Below are 14,849 nucleotides of genomic sequence, written 5' to 3'. Positions count from 1 at the left end.
TGACGGCAAGATTGGAGATTGACTTGGCCCAAATCGGAGAGTGCGAGATCAACGACGGCAAAAGTGAGATCGGGAAATAAGAACTTCAGCCTTCAACGTGTTGTGGTGGCATCGCCCTTGACCTCAAGCAACATCAAGGTATTTCAGTTCTCTCTCCTTTTCCCTATCTCATCTTTGCTCTGATTCTCTCTCTCTCTCTCTCTCTCTCATACTCATAGTGGTGGAGCCACGTTATCGCCCAAGGGGGCCACGGTCCCCCCAATTTTTTTTTGATTTTTTAGGAATGTAACTTACGAGCTTGACAATTTCTTGTCTCAAATCTGTGTCCTAGGAAAGTATTAGGAGTAGGAAACTTATTTCTTCTTTTCTTTGAGTTGTTTTCTAAAGCCTTTTAGTCTTCACGGATTTCTAAGGCCAAAAATAGTTTATTATTTGCTCTAATTCTAGAGGACCACACGTGTATGGTTTTAAAACTATACAGTACAAAAGCAAAAGTTGATCTCAGTTACTTCCAACTAGGTACGTGGCTTATTGGCTTTCATTCTCTTGTCTGACTTGTGTTGTGAGTCTTTTGACTTAGACTTATCTTTTGATAATATAAATTTCTTAGCTTTTTTTCTTTTTGTGTAAATGTATGTAAATATAAAAATATGTAATTATGTTGAAATTGCTGGTCGGCTCGTCTCTTAGTGTGGGGTGGATGGGGCCATGGCATTGAATTGGGGTAGTGGTCTGTGGTCCCTTAAAAGTAAGTGAACACACACTATGTTAAGCAGTTTTGCAGTGGGTTGAGCTAAGTGGATGACGCATATTTTTTGTCTTTACATTGTGCAAAGCAAATTAAACTGTGGGATGTGTGCTATATTGTGTAATTTATGCTTCTTTAAGGATCACCCTAAAAAATATTTCTAGAACCGCCACTATTTACCGAAACACCTCGAAACACCCAAAATAGACCGGAATGACTCGAAATTTTTTCTATGGGTTGAGCTGAGTGGATGACACATATTTTTTGTTTTTACATTGTGCAAAGCAAATTAAACTGTGGGATGTGTGCTATATTGTGTAATTTATGCTTCTTTAAGGATCACCCTAAAAAATATTTCTAGAACCGCCACTATTTACCGAAACACCTCGAAACACCCAAAATAGACCGGAATGACTCGAAATTTTTTCTATGGGTTGAGCTGAGTGGATGACACATATTTTTTGTTTTTACATTGTGCAAAGCAAATTAAACTGTGGGATGTGTGCTATATTGTGTAATTTATGCTTCTTTAAGGATCACCCTAAAAAATATTTCTAGAACCGCCACTATTTACCGAAACACCTCGAAACACCCAAAATAGACCGGAATGACCCGAAATTTTTTCTAAAGTAGAATAGGGTGGGTTATTGTTCTAGTTTGTTTACCGGCACAGTATTTTCGGGTCGTTACGGTCGGAACGAAATGGAATTAATAACATTGAATCAAACTTAATTACCTAAAGGCTAAGCAACAGCAACACTAAACACCCAGAGCAGCTTTGTGACTGCGAGATCAAAGATTGCGAGATCGGCGACGGCAAAAGTGAGATCGGGAAATAAGAACCTCAGCCTTCAACGTGTTGTGGCGACACCGCCCCCGACCTCAGGCTACATCAAGGTATTTCAGTTCTCTCTCTCTCTCTCTCTCTCTCTCTCTCTCTCTCTCTCTCTTAATGGCGGAGCCACGTTATGGCCCAAGGGGGCCACGGCCCCCCTAATTTGTTTTTGAATTTTTAGGAATGTAACTTACAAGCTTGACAATTTCTTGTCTCAAATTTGTGTTCTAGGAAAGTATTAAGAGTAGGAAACTTATTTCTTCTTTTCTCTGAGTTGTTTTCTAAAGCCTTTTAGTGCTTCACGGATTTCTAAGGCCAAAAATACTTTATTATTTGCTCTAATCCTAGAGCACCACATGCTTGCTCACTCCCAAGTGTAGGAGATCGTAGCAATATAATTCTCGGAGTATCAAGGTCGAACCATAAGGAGCAAGATAGATTCAAAGACAATATAATTAAACAAAAATTTGGGTAAAGAAGAAAAATACTTTTGCTAGGTGATTGTTAACAAGAATAATAATAAAAACTAATTTAAATCAATAATGTAAATACTAGGGCATCGAGGTGTTTCCCTATATCGATATGAAATTCTTTGTGATCTAAGAAATTATATATTTCATAATTGATTGTTCTTATACAATTAAATACTTATGATTCGGTTGAACTAAGACAATTCAAGAATGCATGATAACCTCGATTGATAATGCGGTTAGAAAAGTTTTCAGAAAAACTCATTCACTTTAAAACCTGATTTCTATTTGAAACTATTAGAAATTTATCTAAACAATAAGAAAAACATGATTGAACTTATTGAAAGCATAGAAGAACTAATATATCAAAAGAAATCTAATTGAACAATCAAATATGTCGTTGATAAGATCCTAGAAAGAATCACATTGAATATTCATACCGTATAGAAGAAACATAACCCCTGTCCCTAGCAAAGAGTTTAGGCTGCCATTAGAGAAAGAAAAATACAAGGTTTTCTCTACCCAAAATTCGTTCTCACAGCCTCCCTTCAAAACCCTAATGTCTAAGTGTCCAAAGAAAAGAAAACTTTTACTATTTTAATTTCCGTCCAGGTTTACAGCAGTAATTTGTGAGTTAATTTCGGCCTTCAAAACTTGAGAATGTCGAACAAATCTAAACTGGAAAGTTGTAGATATTTAAGTCATGGTTCCAACCCATTTGGCCTTGTGTCAATTGGATTTTTGAGGAGAGAGATACGCCCAAAATACTGATCAGTGCTCAAATCAGATTTTTCCTTTTCAGATTCTGCCTCTTTGATTTCTTTCCTTATTTGAAGCTTCCAATCATGGTAGACAATCCAAGCACTCCAGCTGCACCTCTTTAGACATTTAAGCATGGTCCTTTAACTCCACTTTAATTCTAGTTTGGCCTCCATTCTCTCACAAATTCCTGTAAACTCATCTTTCTCACATGATTTCCTAAAAGTAGAAAATTATACACAATGAATGGCATCTTATTCAAGAAATTATGTAAAGATAAATAATAGGGACTAATGCAAATCATGGCTTAATTATACAAATTAAGCATAGTAATAAGAAGATAACGCCCATAAAAATATATAACAAGTATACATTTTAAGGCGTTATCATCACACGTGTGTGGTTTCAAAACTATACACTACAAAAGCAAAAGGTGATCTCAGTTACTTCCAGCTAGGTACGTGGCTTATTGACTTTCATTCTCTTGTCTGACTTGTGTTGTGAGTCTTTTGACTTAGACTTATCTTTTGATAATATAAATTGCTTAGCTATTGTCCTTTTGTGTAAATGTATGTAAATATAAAAATATGTAATTGTGTTGAAATTGCTGGTCGGCTCTTGTCTCTTAGTGTGGGGTGGATGGGGCCATGGCATTGAATTGGGGTAGTGGTCTATGGTCCCTTAAAAGTAAGTGAATACACATTATAAAAGACACACACACACACACAAAAAAAACTATGTTAAGCAGTTTTGCAGTGGGTTGAGCCGGGTGGATGATGCATATTTTTTGTCTTTACATTGTGCAAAGCAAATTAAACTGTGGGATGTGTGCTATATTTTGTAATTTATGCTTCTTTAAGGATCACCCTAAAAAATATTTCTAGAACCACCACTATTTACCGAAACACCTCGAAACACCCGAAATAGATTGGAATGACCCGAAATTTTTTCCGAACTCCGAAGTAGAATAGGGTGGGTTAATGTTCCGGTTTATTTACCAACACGGTATTTTCGGGCTGTTACGGCCGGAATGGAATGGAATTAATAATATTGAATCAAACCTAATTACCTAAAGGCTAAAAATAAATAAGATTGTGTAATTTATGTTTCCTAAGAAACACCCTGAACAAATTTCCTAGAGCCGCCACTGGTTGGATCTCGAGTTTAAGAGCTTGACATTGAATTCGAGCTTTGCTTCACTAAAACTGACCTCAAATTTTTTTACTTGCTCTGAGTTTGAACATTGTAGGCTATCAAGTAGATGAGACTGATGAGTAAATGAATTCGGTGAGTAGTAGTAATGGTAGCTTTCAAAATCCGTCTGCAAAGAGAAAGTATGAGATATCTAAAGATTCCACAGAGTAACTTTAAACGCCTACAATTATTTGCAATTTGCTTTGTTTCGGACCCTCAGTTATTTTCTTAGATAAAAAATTGCCATTGTTTATTTTGGGATATTCCTATACATTTTCGAGGAAGGAGTTCGAATTATGTTATCTTATTTGATAATCTTCGCATTACTTATCTTGGTCATAATAATGACCCGATACAAAGACGAAAAGGTTTAGGGTCAATAATGAAATTGTCATCCAATAATCTTTTTAAAATTTAAAAAAAAAATAATAGAAAAATTTCCGTGAAAATTCTAACTATGGTATCACCGACCTCCTCCACGTGTTTCAAGCTTTAAAAAGGTTGTATGAAAAGGAATTAATACTGCTCCTAATAAAGAATGTGGCTAACCAGTACCGATTCACTTAGGGTCCGTTTGTTACTGTTGTTTCAATAACTGTTTTCAGTGTTTAAATATTATTACATATATTTTTTACACTTTTTCACCTGTATTTTTAAAAATATATAAATAATATTACTAGAACAATATTACCAAACGAGCCCTTACTAATCGTTATTAAAAGCCCGTTTGGTCATGGATTTCAAAAATTGTTGCTTAAAATGATGTGAAAATTGTGGTTTAAAAAAGTATTGTTGAAATACGTATTTTTAGTGTTTAAAAAATAAATAAATAAATGTGTTTTGGTATCATAGTTTAAATAACATGTTTCAGTGTTCAAAAAATAGAAATATGTGTTTGATATTTGTGTTTGATTTAAAAAAAAAAAAGCTGACCAGGTGGACTTTGGGATTCAGCATGCAGAGACTTTGGGATAATTGTGAGAGGAAGAGATGAGACATACCTGACCAGGTGGGCCCTTACCATTTTCAAGATAATTACCCAATTGCCACTGAGAACCCTTGTTTTGTTGTTTAAAAACAAGCCGAAGGTGATTTCAAAACTGTGTTTGAAAACCGGTTTTGGAACAATGTTTTCTAAACAACCTGTGTTGAAAATGGATGACCAAACACATTTTTCTTTTTTTGGATACATATGTTCAGTGTTTAAAGACTGAACGCGTGTTTTTAAACTGGATGACCAAACGGACACTAAATATTTGGTGCCGTTTTCATCTGACGAATTTTCCCTTCACGTATTTCAAATTTTTTAAAAGGTGTGAGAGCATTTTTTCTAGGGATGGCAATTTAGATCCGACCCGCGGATACCCGACCCGGCCCGATCCTAATGGGCCGGATTTTACCCGATCCAATAAAAAATAGGGTCGGGTATGGGTTTAAAAAAAAACCCGAAGCGAGTCCAGGTCGGGTCTGGGTTTTATCAAAAAACCCTAAACCCGACCCGAAACCCGACCCGGATAAGACCCGGTTATATATATATATATATATATATGTGTGTGTGTGTGTGTGTGTGTGTGTGTATAATTACTAAACTACCCTCACATATATATAGTTAAAAACCCTAAAATTTTCTATTCCTCTCCTCATTTCAGCTCACACATCCGCCTCTCCCTCTTCACCTCTCAACTCTCACACACACGCGGTGACACGCCTCCCTCAGTCCTCACTGCCTCACTTTCCTCTCCCTCTCTCCTCTGACCACCACAACAACAACCAAACCTCACTCACTCTCTTCTCTTCTCACCACGACAACCCCAACCAAGCCCAGAAAACTCGTACACTAGCGATGCAGGTGCAGCATCATCCGATGGACATTTCGTACTCAACATTTCCTTCACCCTCTAATCAAAACCCTCACTGTTCCTCAACGAATTCGAAGCCTCCAAACCCCCAAACAACTTGTCGTTGAAGAATATCTATCGAACCGCTATACTGTCTCTGTAATTCAACTGAGAAAAGAAGCTGAGAAAATGGGTTGGTTTGTTAGATCTTGGATCCGTTTGGATGGCAAGAAAATAGCCGAGAAAATGTTGTAATTATTTTTATTTAAACATGTATATTCAATGATTTCTATGTTTGTGATTTTGGGATTTTTGTGTTTGTGATTTTGGGTTTGTTAATCGTGATTTTCTGGCTCTGTTTGGTTACCAATTAAGTGTGAGAAAAAAGAGGAATATTTGGTTTTGATAGATTGCATTTTCAGGAGGAAAAAAGAGGAAAGTGTGATTAGATTTTCGTTAGACTCTGTTTAGGCTTCAATTCTCTTCTTCTTTTCTTCTTTTTTTTTTTTTTTTTTTTTTTTTTTTTTTGGGTTGGGCCCAAATCTGGTTGGCCTAAACGAGGCCCATGTGGCCCGACGGGGGCGGGTCCGGGCCCCGGGGAAAAAACCATTTAGTAAACGGGTCGGGTTCGGGCCAAGGGTTAAGACCCGCGGGTCAGGTCTGGATATGGAAAAACTCAACCCGTTGCCATTCCTACGCTATTATCTTTGTGATGTCCCAAGCAAATAGTAGTGCAGTTTGAAAAAGTTTGTAAGAAATTATGAAAGGAATTTCACTGGAGGGACCCATGCTAGAAAAACTGGTATACTTATAGAAGATTGGCCCCTAGTTCTTATCTTGGGATTTTCTAATACTTTTCCGCGAACGAGCTCGGCCCTTACACGTTATCTTGTTCATAATTCCACATGAAAAAGACAGAATTGACGGTCTTTTTGGTCAATCAAGAAATTGTACCCAATAGCCTGGACAAAAGAAATTAGGAGGGGGAAATTTTTCCACGAAAAGTCTTGACTTTTATGTTGTCACCGATCTCTTTTCACTGTTTCAAGTTTTGATAAGGTTGTGTGAAAAGGAATACTGAGTCATGTGTGATGCCCCGAATGAGGCTTTCTTGAAGCAGGATTCATGGCCTCCGTAGTTTTTATAAGGCTCAGAATATTGGAAAAAAGTTTGCCTTCAAACCAATTTTGAGGGAACTTCCTCCAACCCATTATAGAATGGAGAACGGTAATATATGAAGCTCAAGAAGTATTGCCAAGATAATAGGGACGATCTTTAGCGTTAGCAAATCAGTCAATATTGCATTACTCTCAAGGCATGACTCAGAAAAATGGTTTATGCATATAACTCTTTTGGTGTTTTTTTTTTTTTTTCTTTTTTTGGTTGGAATTTTGATGTGAAGTAAGGATTAAGTTTTTCATGGCCATACTTCTTACTTGGATGTTTTCCAATGACTTTTTGTAATGTACACATTTTGATTACTTAAAATTTTTCTTACAGAAGTTGAATTGGATCTGTAGTTAACTTTTTTTGTTTAGGCTTGGTGCACCACAAAGAGGTCCCCTCTTCTCAAATGTACACATCTAAATGTTGCTTCGACCATGGTGTCATTTCTCTTTCTTAGAACAATTCAGGTTAAAAAAAAAATGGACATTTATAAACAGTTTTGACTTGAATAAGTTTGCATTTTATAAAAGTAAACTATTTATAAATGGAGTTTATAAAAGCAAACTGTTTATTATGCAGGTTAACAATTATTAACCGTTTAGCTTACAAAATATATATTACATTCTATCAATTATGAAAAATGTTAGAGATACAAACTATTTTATAAAAAATTTTACAAACTGCTAATGTGGTAAGTGATTATTGGTAAATGAAAAGGCGATATTAATGATGAGCCTAGATTAAAACCAATAAGAGATTAACCACATCAACATTTTGTAAAAATGTTGTAAAATAGTTGGTAGCTATAGCATTCTCATCAATTATGCTCCAAAAGAAAAATAATTATATAATTTTGAGTTTAAGACTAATACTTATAAGTTCCATGTACTTATTTCTTCTTTCACTTATCAATAAATAAAAACAAAGTCAAAATTTCCCGCGCATTGCGCAGGTTTACAACTAATATTTACTATTGTGAGAATTGGGTGAATTAATTTGTTAACACAAGGATAAAGAAGAGAGAGAAGAAAATATGACACAAGGAATTTACGTAGTTCGGCAATATGCCTACGTCCACTGGAGACAATAGAATATATTTTCACTATAACTGTGGAGATTACAACAATGACTTGAAGACACTCTCACACAAACCCGAATCCCAAATACACCCTTGGTTCTCTCACAAATAAATAGAGAACACCCTATTGTATTTAGACAAAAGTTGCAAGACACTTTAACTTCCTAACTCTAGTGCACACATAGAAGAAGTTATTTTGCTATCCCCCTAACTCACGTAGAAACTCTCTCTTTGCTACTCTTGCATCTTCTCTCAAACTCACATCTATTTATAGCTAGATGTTCAGCCGAAATCCAAGAAATTTCAGCACATGAGAGACTTCTATTGTTTAGGGAAGTCAACAATAGTGGCCAAGCAATCCATGCAACATTTAATGCATGAGTGTTGTGTTTCTTCACGTAAGCTTCCTTGCTGAATTGCATATCTTTGACTTTCTTGATCAAGCCATACTTTCACACATAGGCATGCATCCATTTATGGCCTATGGAGTCATACATTTCGACTATGCATGAATATAATTCAACCGGTGTTTTTCCTTGACGTTTTCTTTGACAATTCATACAGGATAGCATTTAATGCAACTCTTTGCATTTCTTCACGTAAGAAATCATGTAACTTACTGATGATTTGTTGGCTAATGTCAAGCCACCAAATTTGACAATTCAAACCATTCCAACAAATCTCCACCTTGGTTTGAATTTTATCAAGCTTCACAAACTAAACTCTTCAATCGCCTCCACCTTAGCCCTTGCGGGCTATCACAAGCCACAAACACTGATCAAGTCCAAGTAGTGCTTGAATTTGCTTGTAGGTACCAGTTTTGTCAACATATCAGCTGCATTCTCTGAAGTGTCAATCTTCTCAAGAATAATTTCTCCTGTAGCAGTCAACTCCCTTATCTTGTGGAATCTCACATCAATATGCTTTGTCCTAGCATGATAAACCTGATGCTTTGCCAAGTAAATGGCACTTTGACTGTCACAATGCAACTAAACTCCTCCTTGTTTCGAACCAAGTTCATTGACTAGCCCTTTCAACCATAGTGCTTCCTTTGCAGCTTCAACCACTGCCATGTACTCAGCTTCTGTTGTAGACCTTCTGTCATCTATATTGCCTACATAGTTTGAATCCACATATCCTACCACTGAAATATCCCCATATTGCCTCGCAAATAGGATCCCATATCCTGCGGTTCCATTGAGATATCTGAATATCCACTTCATTGCATTCCAGTGCTCTCTACCTGGGTTTGCCATGTACTTACTGCATGAGCCAAATCTGGCCTGGTGCAGACCATCGCGTACATTAAACACCTAGCTGCACTTGCATATGGAAACTTTGACATGTCTTCAATTTCTTTTTCATTCTTCAGGCACTGACTACCAGATAATTTGAAGTGATTCGCCAATAGGGTGCTAACAGGATTAGCATCTTGCATGTTGAATTTTTCAAGAACTTTTCTGATATAGTTCTTCTGAGATATCCATAGCTTTCTTGAATCCCTATCCTTGCGAATCTCCATACGCAAAATTTTCTTAATGGTACCCAAGTCTTTCATGTCAAACTCTTTGCGCAACAAAGCTTTCAACCTGCCAACCTCACACATGCTCTTTGCAGCAATTAACATGCCATCAACATACAGTAACAAGAAAATATAAGAACCATCATCAAGCATCTTAACATATACGCAGCAATCATACTCACAACGGGTATAACCAATCTGGATCATATAGGAATCAAACATCTTGTACCGTTGTCTGGGAGATCATTTAAGCCCATAGAGTAACTTCTTCAATCTGCAGACAAGATTCTCCGTACCAGGTTTCTTGAACCCCTCTGGTTGTTCCATGAAGATTTCTTCCTCCAAATTCCTATGAAGGAATGTTGTCTTCACACCCAGTTGTTCCAATTCCAGATCCTAATGTGCTACCAAGGCCAGCATTACCCTGATAGAAGTATGCCTGACCATAGGTGAGAAAACCTAATCGTAGTCAATCCCATGTCTTTGTGAATATCACTTTGCTACCAATCGTGCTTTGAACCGTTCTCCTTCCTTTTCTGATACTACTTCCTTCTTTCTGAACACCCACTTGCAACCTATCAGTTTCTCTCCCTTTGGAAGTTCTGACAACTCCCAAGTCTTGTTCTTATTCAAGGACTCCATCTCTTCCACCATAGTTCCATCCCTTGTCCCTCTGTATCAATTGCTTCCTGAAAAGTGGAAGGATCCCCGCTACTAATTACTAAGCAATAAGAAGCAAGATCCTCGAAACCATACCTGACTGGTGGTCTTATGTTGTGTTTAGGCCGTTCTAATATCATGTTGTGATCTTCTTGATCACTATTGTGAGGTTCCTTCTCTAGCTGAGACTCCACTTCATCTATCTCCACCTGCATCACTAATCTATTGCAGTCACTATTGCTTCCCCTTTCTTGAGACTCTTCTTCCTTTCTAAAATCTTTTATCATGGACTTCTCGTCAAACACCACATCCCTACTAATCACCACCTTTTGTGCCACTGGATGCCAAAGCTTGTACCCTTTTACTCCTTTCTCGAACCTGAGAAAAATACACTTCTTGGATTTTGAATCAAGCTTTGACCTTTCTTCGATAGGAATATGAACATAGGCTGGACACCCGAATATCCTCATTAACAAGTAATCAACTTCTTTCCCTGTCCATACCTCCTCAGCAACTTTCCCATCAAGCACAGCTCTAGGTGATCGGTTAAGAATGTCACAAGCCATGTTCATTGCTTCAGCCCAGAAGACTTTACGAAGCCTAGCATTCAGTCTTATGCACCTAGCTATCTCACCGATTGTCCGGTTAAGTCTCTCAGCCATTCCATTCTGTTGAGGTGTTCTTCGTACTATAAAGTGCCTCTTGATACCTTGCTCTTCACAAAACTTCAAGAACTCCCCATCCTTGTACTTAGTGCCATTATCAGATCTTAGGCACTTAATCTTTCTTCCAGTCTGGTTTTCCACTTCGGCTTTCCACTTCTTGAACTTTGCAAATGCCTCAGACTTGTTTTTCAAGAAGTAAACCTAAACCTTTCTAGAATAATCATCAATGAAACTCATAAAATACCGAGCTCCACCTTTAGAGACCACTTGCACTGGCCCCTAAATATCAGAGTGTACATAATCCAATATACCCTCTGTCTTATGCGTGGCTGTTTTGAATCGCATCCTACATTGCTTTCCCATGACACAGTATTTGTAGAAATCTAACTTACATGACTTAACTCCAGCCAAAGATTTCTCTTCTGCAATTCCCTCATACCACGCTCACTTATATGCCCTAGTCGCATATGCCACAAGAGTGTATCATCCTGCTCAAATTCAGTCACTGCAACAGCTCCACCTACAATGGCATTGCCGAGTAGCTTGTAGATATTACCTTTTCCTTTCTGCCCCTTCATCACAACCATAGCGCCCTTTGACACCTTCATTAACCCATTCTCAGACTTATAGCAATAGCCATTAAAGTCTAGAGTTTCCAATGAAATTAAATTCTTTTTCACCTCTAGAACATGTCATACCTCTCCTAATGTCCTCACCACATTATCGAACATCTTTATCTTAATAGTTCCTATTCCAATAACTTTGCAAGTAGCATCATTGCCTATTAGAACAAAACCACAATTAACCGACTTGTAAGTGTCGAACCAATCTCTGTAAGGAGTCACATGGAAAGAACATGCTGAATCTAGAACCCAAGAATCGATTAGCCTGTTAGCACTGGATGAAACAAAAAGCATATCTCCATCTGAATCTGAATCTGAATCTACTACCACAATGTTTGTAGATCTTGATGACCCTTCCTTGTCTTTGTCCTTGCCTCTTTTCCACTTTGGACAATCTCGCTTAATATGCCCTTTCTTTTGACATTTATAGCACTTCACTATCTTGCTTTTGGATTTGGATCTGCTATGTCCCCTGGCAGAACTGTGATTTCTATCTTTCTTCCTTCCATATTCTTGATTATCTTTTACCATAAGCCCTTCACCAAAACTTTCACCCGAATTTTGCTTCTGTTGGTAGTGATCCAACAAGGCTCCTGAGATCTCTTCAAATTCCAAAGTCTATTTCCCCTAAAGCAGGGTTGTAACCAAGTGTTCGTAGGATGCCGGGAGGGAGGACAAAAGCATCATCACCTTGTTTTCATCATCGAATTTTATATCAACCCGCAACAAGTCACTGATAATTTTATTAAATGTGTGGACGTGTTGAGCCAAATCCACACCGTTTGCCATCTTAGCTCATACAGTTTTCGTTTAAGATTAAGTTTATTTGTGAGGGAATTGGACATATACCGGCTCTCCAACTTCAACCATATAACTACAGTAGACATGTCATCGTACATAAGCTCGTCTGCCAAACATAGTCGAATTGTACTGACCGCCTTCATATTGAGTTCTTCCCATTGTCATCGATCATCATCTTGGGTTTCTTTGCTTTCCCGTACAAAGCCTTCACCAAACCTTGTTGTAACAACAAATCTTTCACCCTTCTTTGCCATAAACCGAAGTTACTAGTTTCGATGAACTTAACTACGTCTACCTTGGCAATAGAAGCGTTGATCTCCATTGAATAAATCAACCTGGAGTTCTGATACCAGTTGTTGTGCAAATTGGGTGAATTAATTTGTTAACACAAGGTTAAAGAAGAGAGAGAAGAAAATATGACACAAGGAATTTATGTGGTTCGGCAATATGCCTATGTCCATTGGAGGCGATAGAATATATTTTAACTATAACAGTGGAGATTACAACAATGACTTAAAGACACTCTCACACAAACCCAAACCCCAAATACACCCTTGGTTCTCTCACAAATAAATAGAGAACACCCTATTATATTTAGACAAAAGTTGCAAGACACTTCCTAACTCTAGTGCACACACACAGAAGAAGTTATTTTGTTATCTCCCTAACTCACGTAGGAACTCTCTTTTTGCTACTCTTGCATTTTCTCTCAAACTCACATCTATTTATAGCTAGATGTTCAGCCGAAATCCAAGAAATTTCAGCACATGAGAGACTTCTATTGTTTAGGGAAGTCAACAATAGTGGCCAAGCAATCCATGCAACATTTAATGCATGAGTGTTGTGTTTCTTCACGTAAGCTTCCTTGCTTAATTGCATATCTTTGACTTTGTTGATCAAGCCATACTTTCACACATAGGCATGCATCCATTTATGGCCTATGGAGTCATACATTTTGGCTATGCATGAATATAATTCAACTGGTGTTTTTCCTTGACGTTTTTTTTGACAGTTCATACAAGATAGCATTTAATACAACTTCTTGCATTTCTTCACGTAAGAAATCATGCAACTTCATGATGGTTTGTTGGCAAATGTCAAGCCACCAATTTTGACAATTCAAGTCATTCCAACATTTACAAAGTTGAAGAAATCATTCATTAAGGAGAGACTCTTTTCTTGTCTTTTTTTGATAATCCATTAAAGAGATCTAGACTTGAAATGCTTGAAACCTACACACAAAACTTGAAATTAAAACTCAAACAATAATAAACCCAATGAGTAAAACATAAACAGAAGGCTAAAAACCAAATGTAGAAGTTGAAGATATCAGGAACCCAAAAGACCAAAGTAAAAATGCCAAGAATGGATTTAACTTAATGATCATGGGACTTCAAAAAAATTTAAATTTCTATAAATTTCCAATATTTTGAGACAACTAGCATGTCTAAGAATAGAATTGGAGATTTGAAGAGAAACAATATCTATAACGATATTGAAGAATAAATTTCATAGTGCAAAATCACTGTAAATAAACAAATAAAAATTATTGATTAGTTTGGCACGGGCAGCGCTTGCACAGCCCCCAGTGCAACAAATATTGACATAGGCTCTTCCATTAGGGAAGACCTTAGGCTGGCACCCCTCCTTCATGTGCAATGGAGGCTACCATCCTAGGACATGGGCCTTATGGACCACCCATTGACCCCGTCCAGGTAAGTATGTCGATACGTGTCGCACGCTTTACTTTAATACTATGCGCTTACCTCTCCTCTTATTTATTTCAATGTGGGACTTGTGGTCATTGAAAAACGCAAACCCAACACAGACATTGTAAAAGTCCTTTTTGTCTCTTTTTCTTAATTTCTCTTTTCTTTTTCTTTTTGTGTGCTAAGAAAGTGAATTTATTAAGATGGTCCTCTCTCTACAGTAACTTTTACGTAAAAATTTCCCAATTTCCACCTTTATTACCTTTATAGAATATATTGTTTTGCTAAAAGGTATGAGTCCCAATAATATATATCCACAGTGAAAGTGAAACTTGTGCACTCGATGAACATCAAATAAATTAATAAATAAATATATATATATATATATATATATTTATTGTAAGGACTCAATTTGTAACGATCCCAAACCGGTTCGTACGCTAAAAGGCCCAAACAATAAAATTTGTAGAGCGTGGGTTTGAAAGGTTAGGCCTTGGTCACTGGACGGTGGTTAATCATGGTACTCATGGTGAACGCGCAGAGACGAGCTAAGGTCGTCCGTGGATTGTCCATGAAGCTTCATGTTCTTATTCTTCCTCTCCCTTTTTTTTGGGTACCCTCCTTTTTGGCCCCCCTCCTTCTTTGGCGCATAAGCCTTTACATTATATAGCCCTTCTCGGATGATCCTGACCCTCCATCTGTTGATCAGGCAGGTACCTATTCGAATACCTGTCCCATCAGCCGCTTCCCTCTACTTTCTGTTAGTTGCAGTAACCGAAG

General features: G+C 37.4%; 1 non-coding gene across 1 annotated transcript; it reads right to left on the bottom strand.

Annotated features, from left to right (window-relative positions):
- Positions 1 to 13,922: 13,922 nt before the first annotated feature.
- Positions 13,923 to 14,083, bottom strand: LOC115988200. Its single transcript, XR_004091375.1, has one exon. It is a non-coding gene; the product is annotated as a U1 spliceosomal RNA (small nuclear RNA).
- Between the last annotated feature and the right edge of the window lie 766 nt (positions 14,084 to 14,849).

This window comes from Quercus lobata, chromosome 4 (genome assembly GCF_001633185.2).
Source record: "Quercus lobata isolate SW786 chromosome 4, ValleyOak3.0 Primary Assembly, whole genome shotgun sequence".
Taxonomy (NCBI): domain Eukaryota; kingdom Viridiplantae; phylum Streptophyta; class Magnoliopsida; order Fagales; family Fagaceae; genus Quercus; species Quercus lobata.
This window is presented reverse-complemented; position numbering and strand designations above follow the sequence as displayed.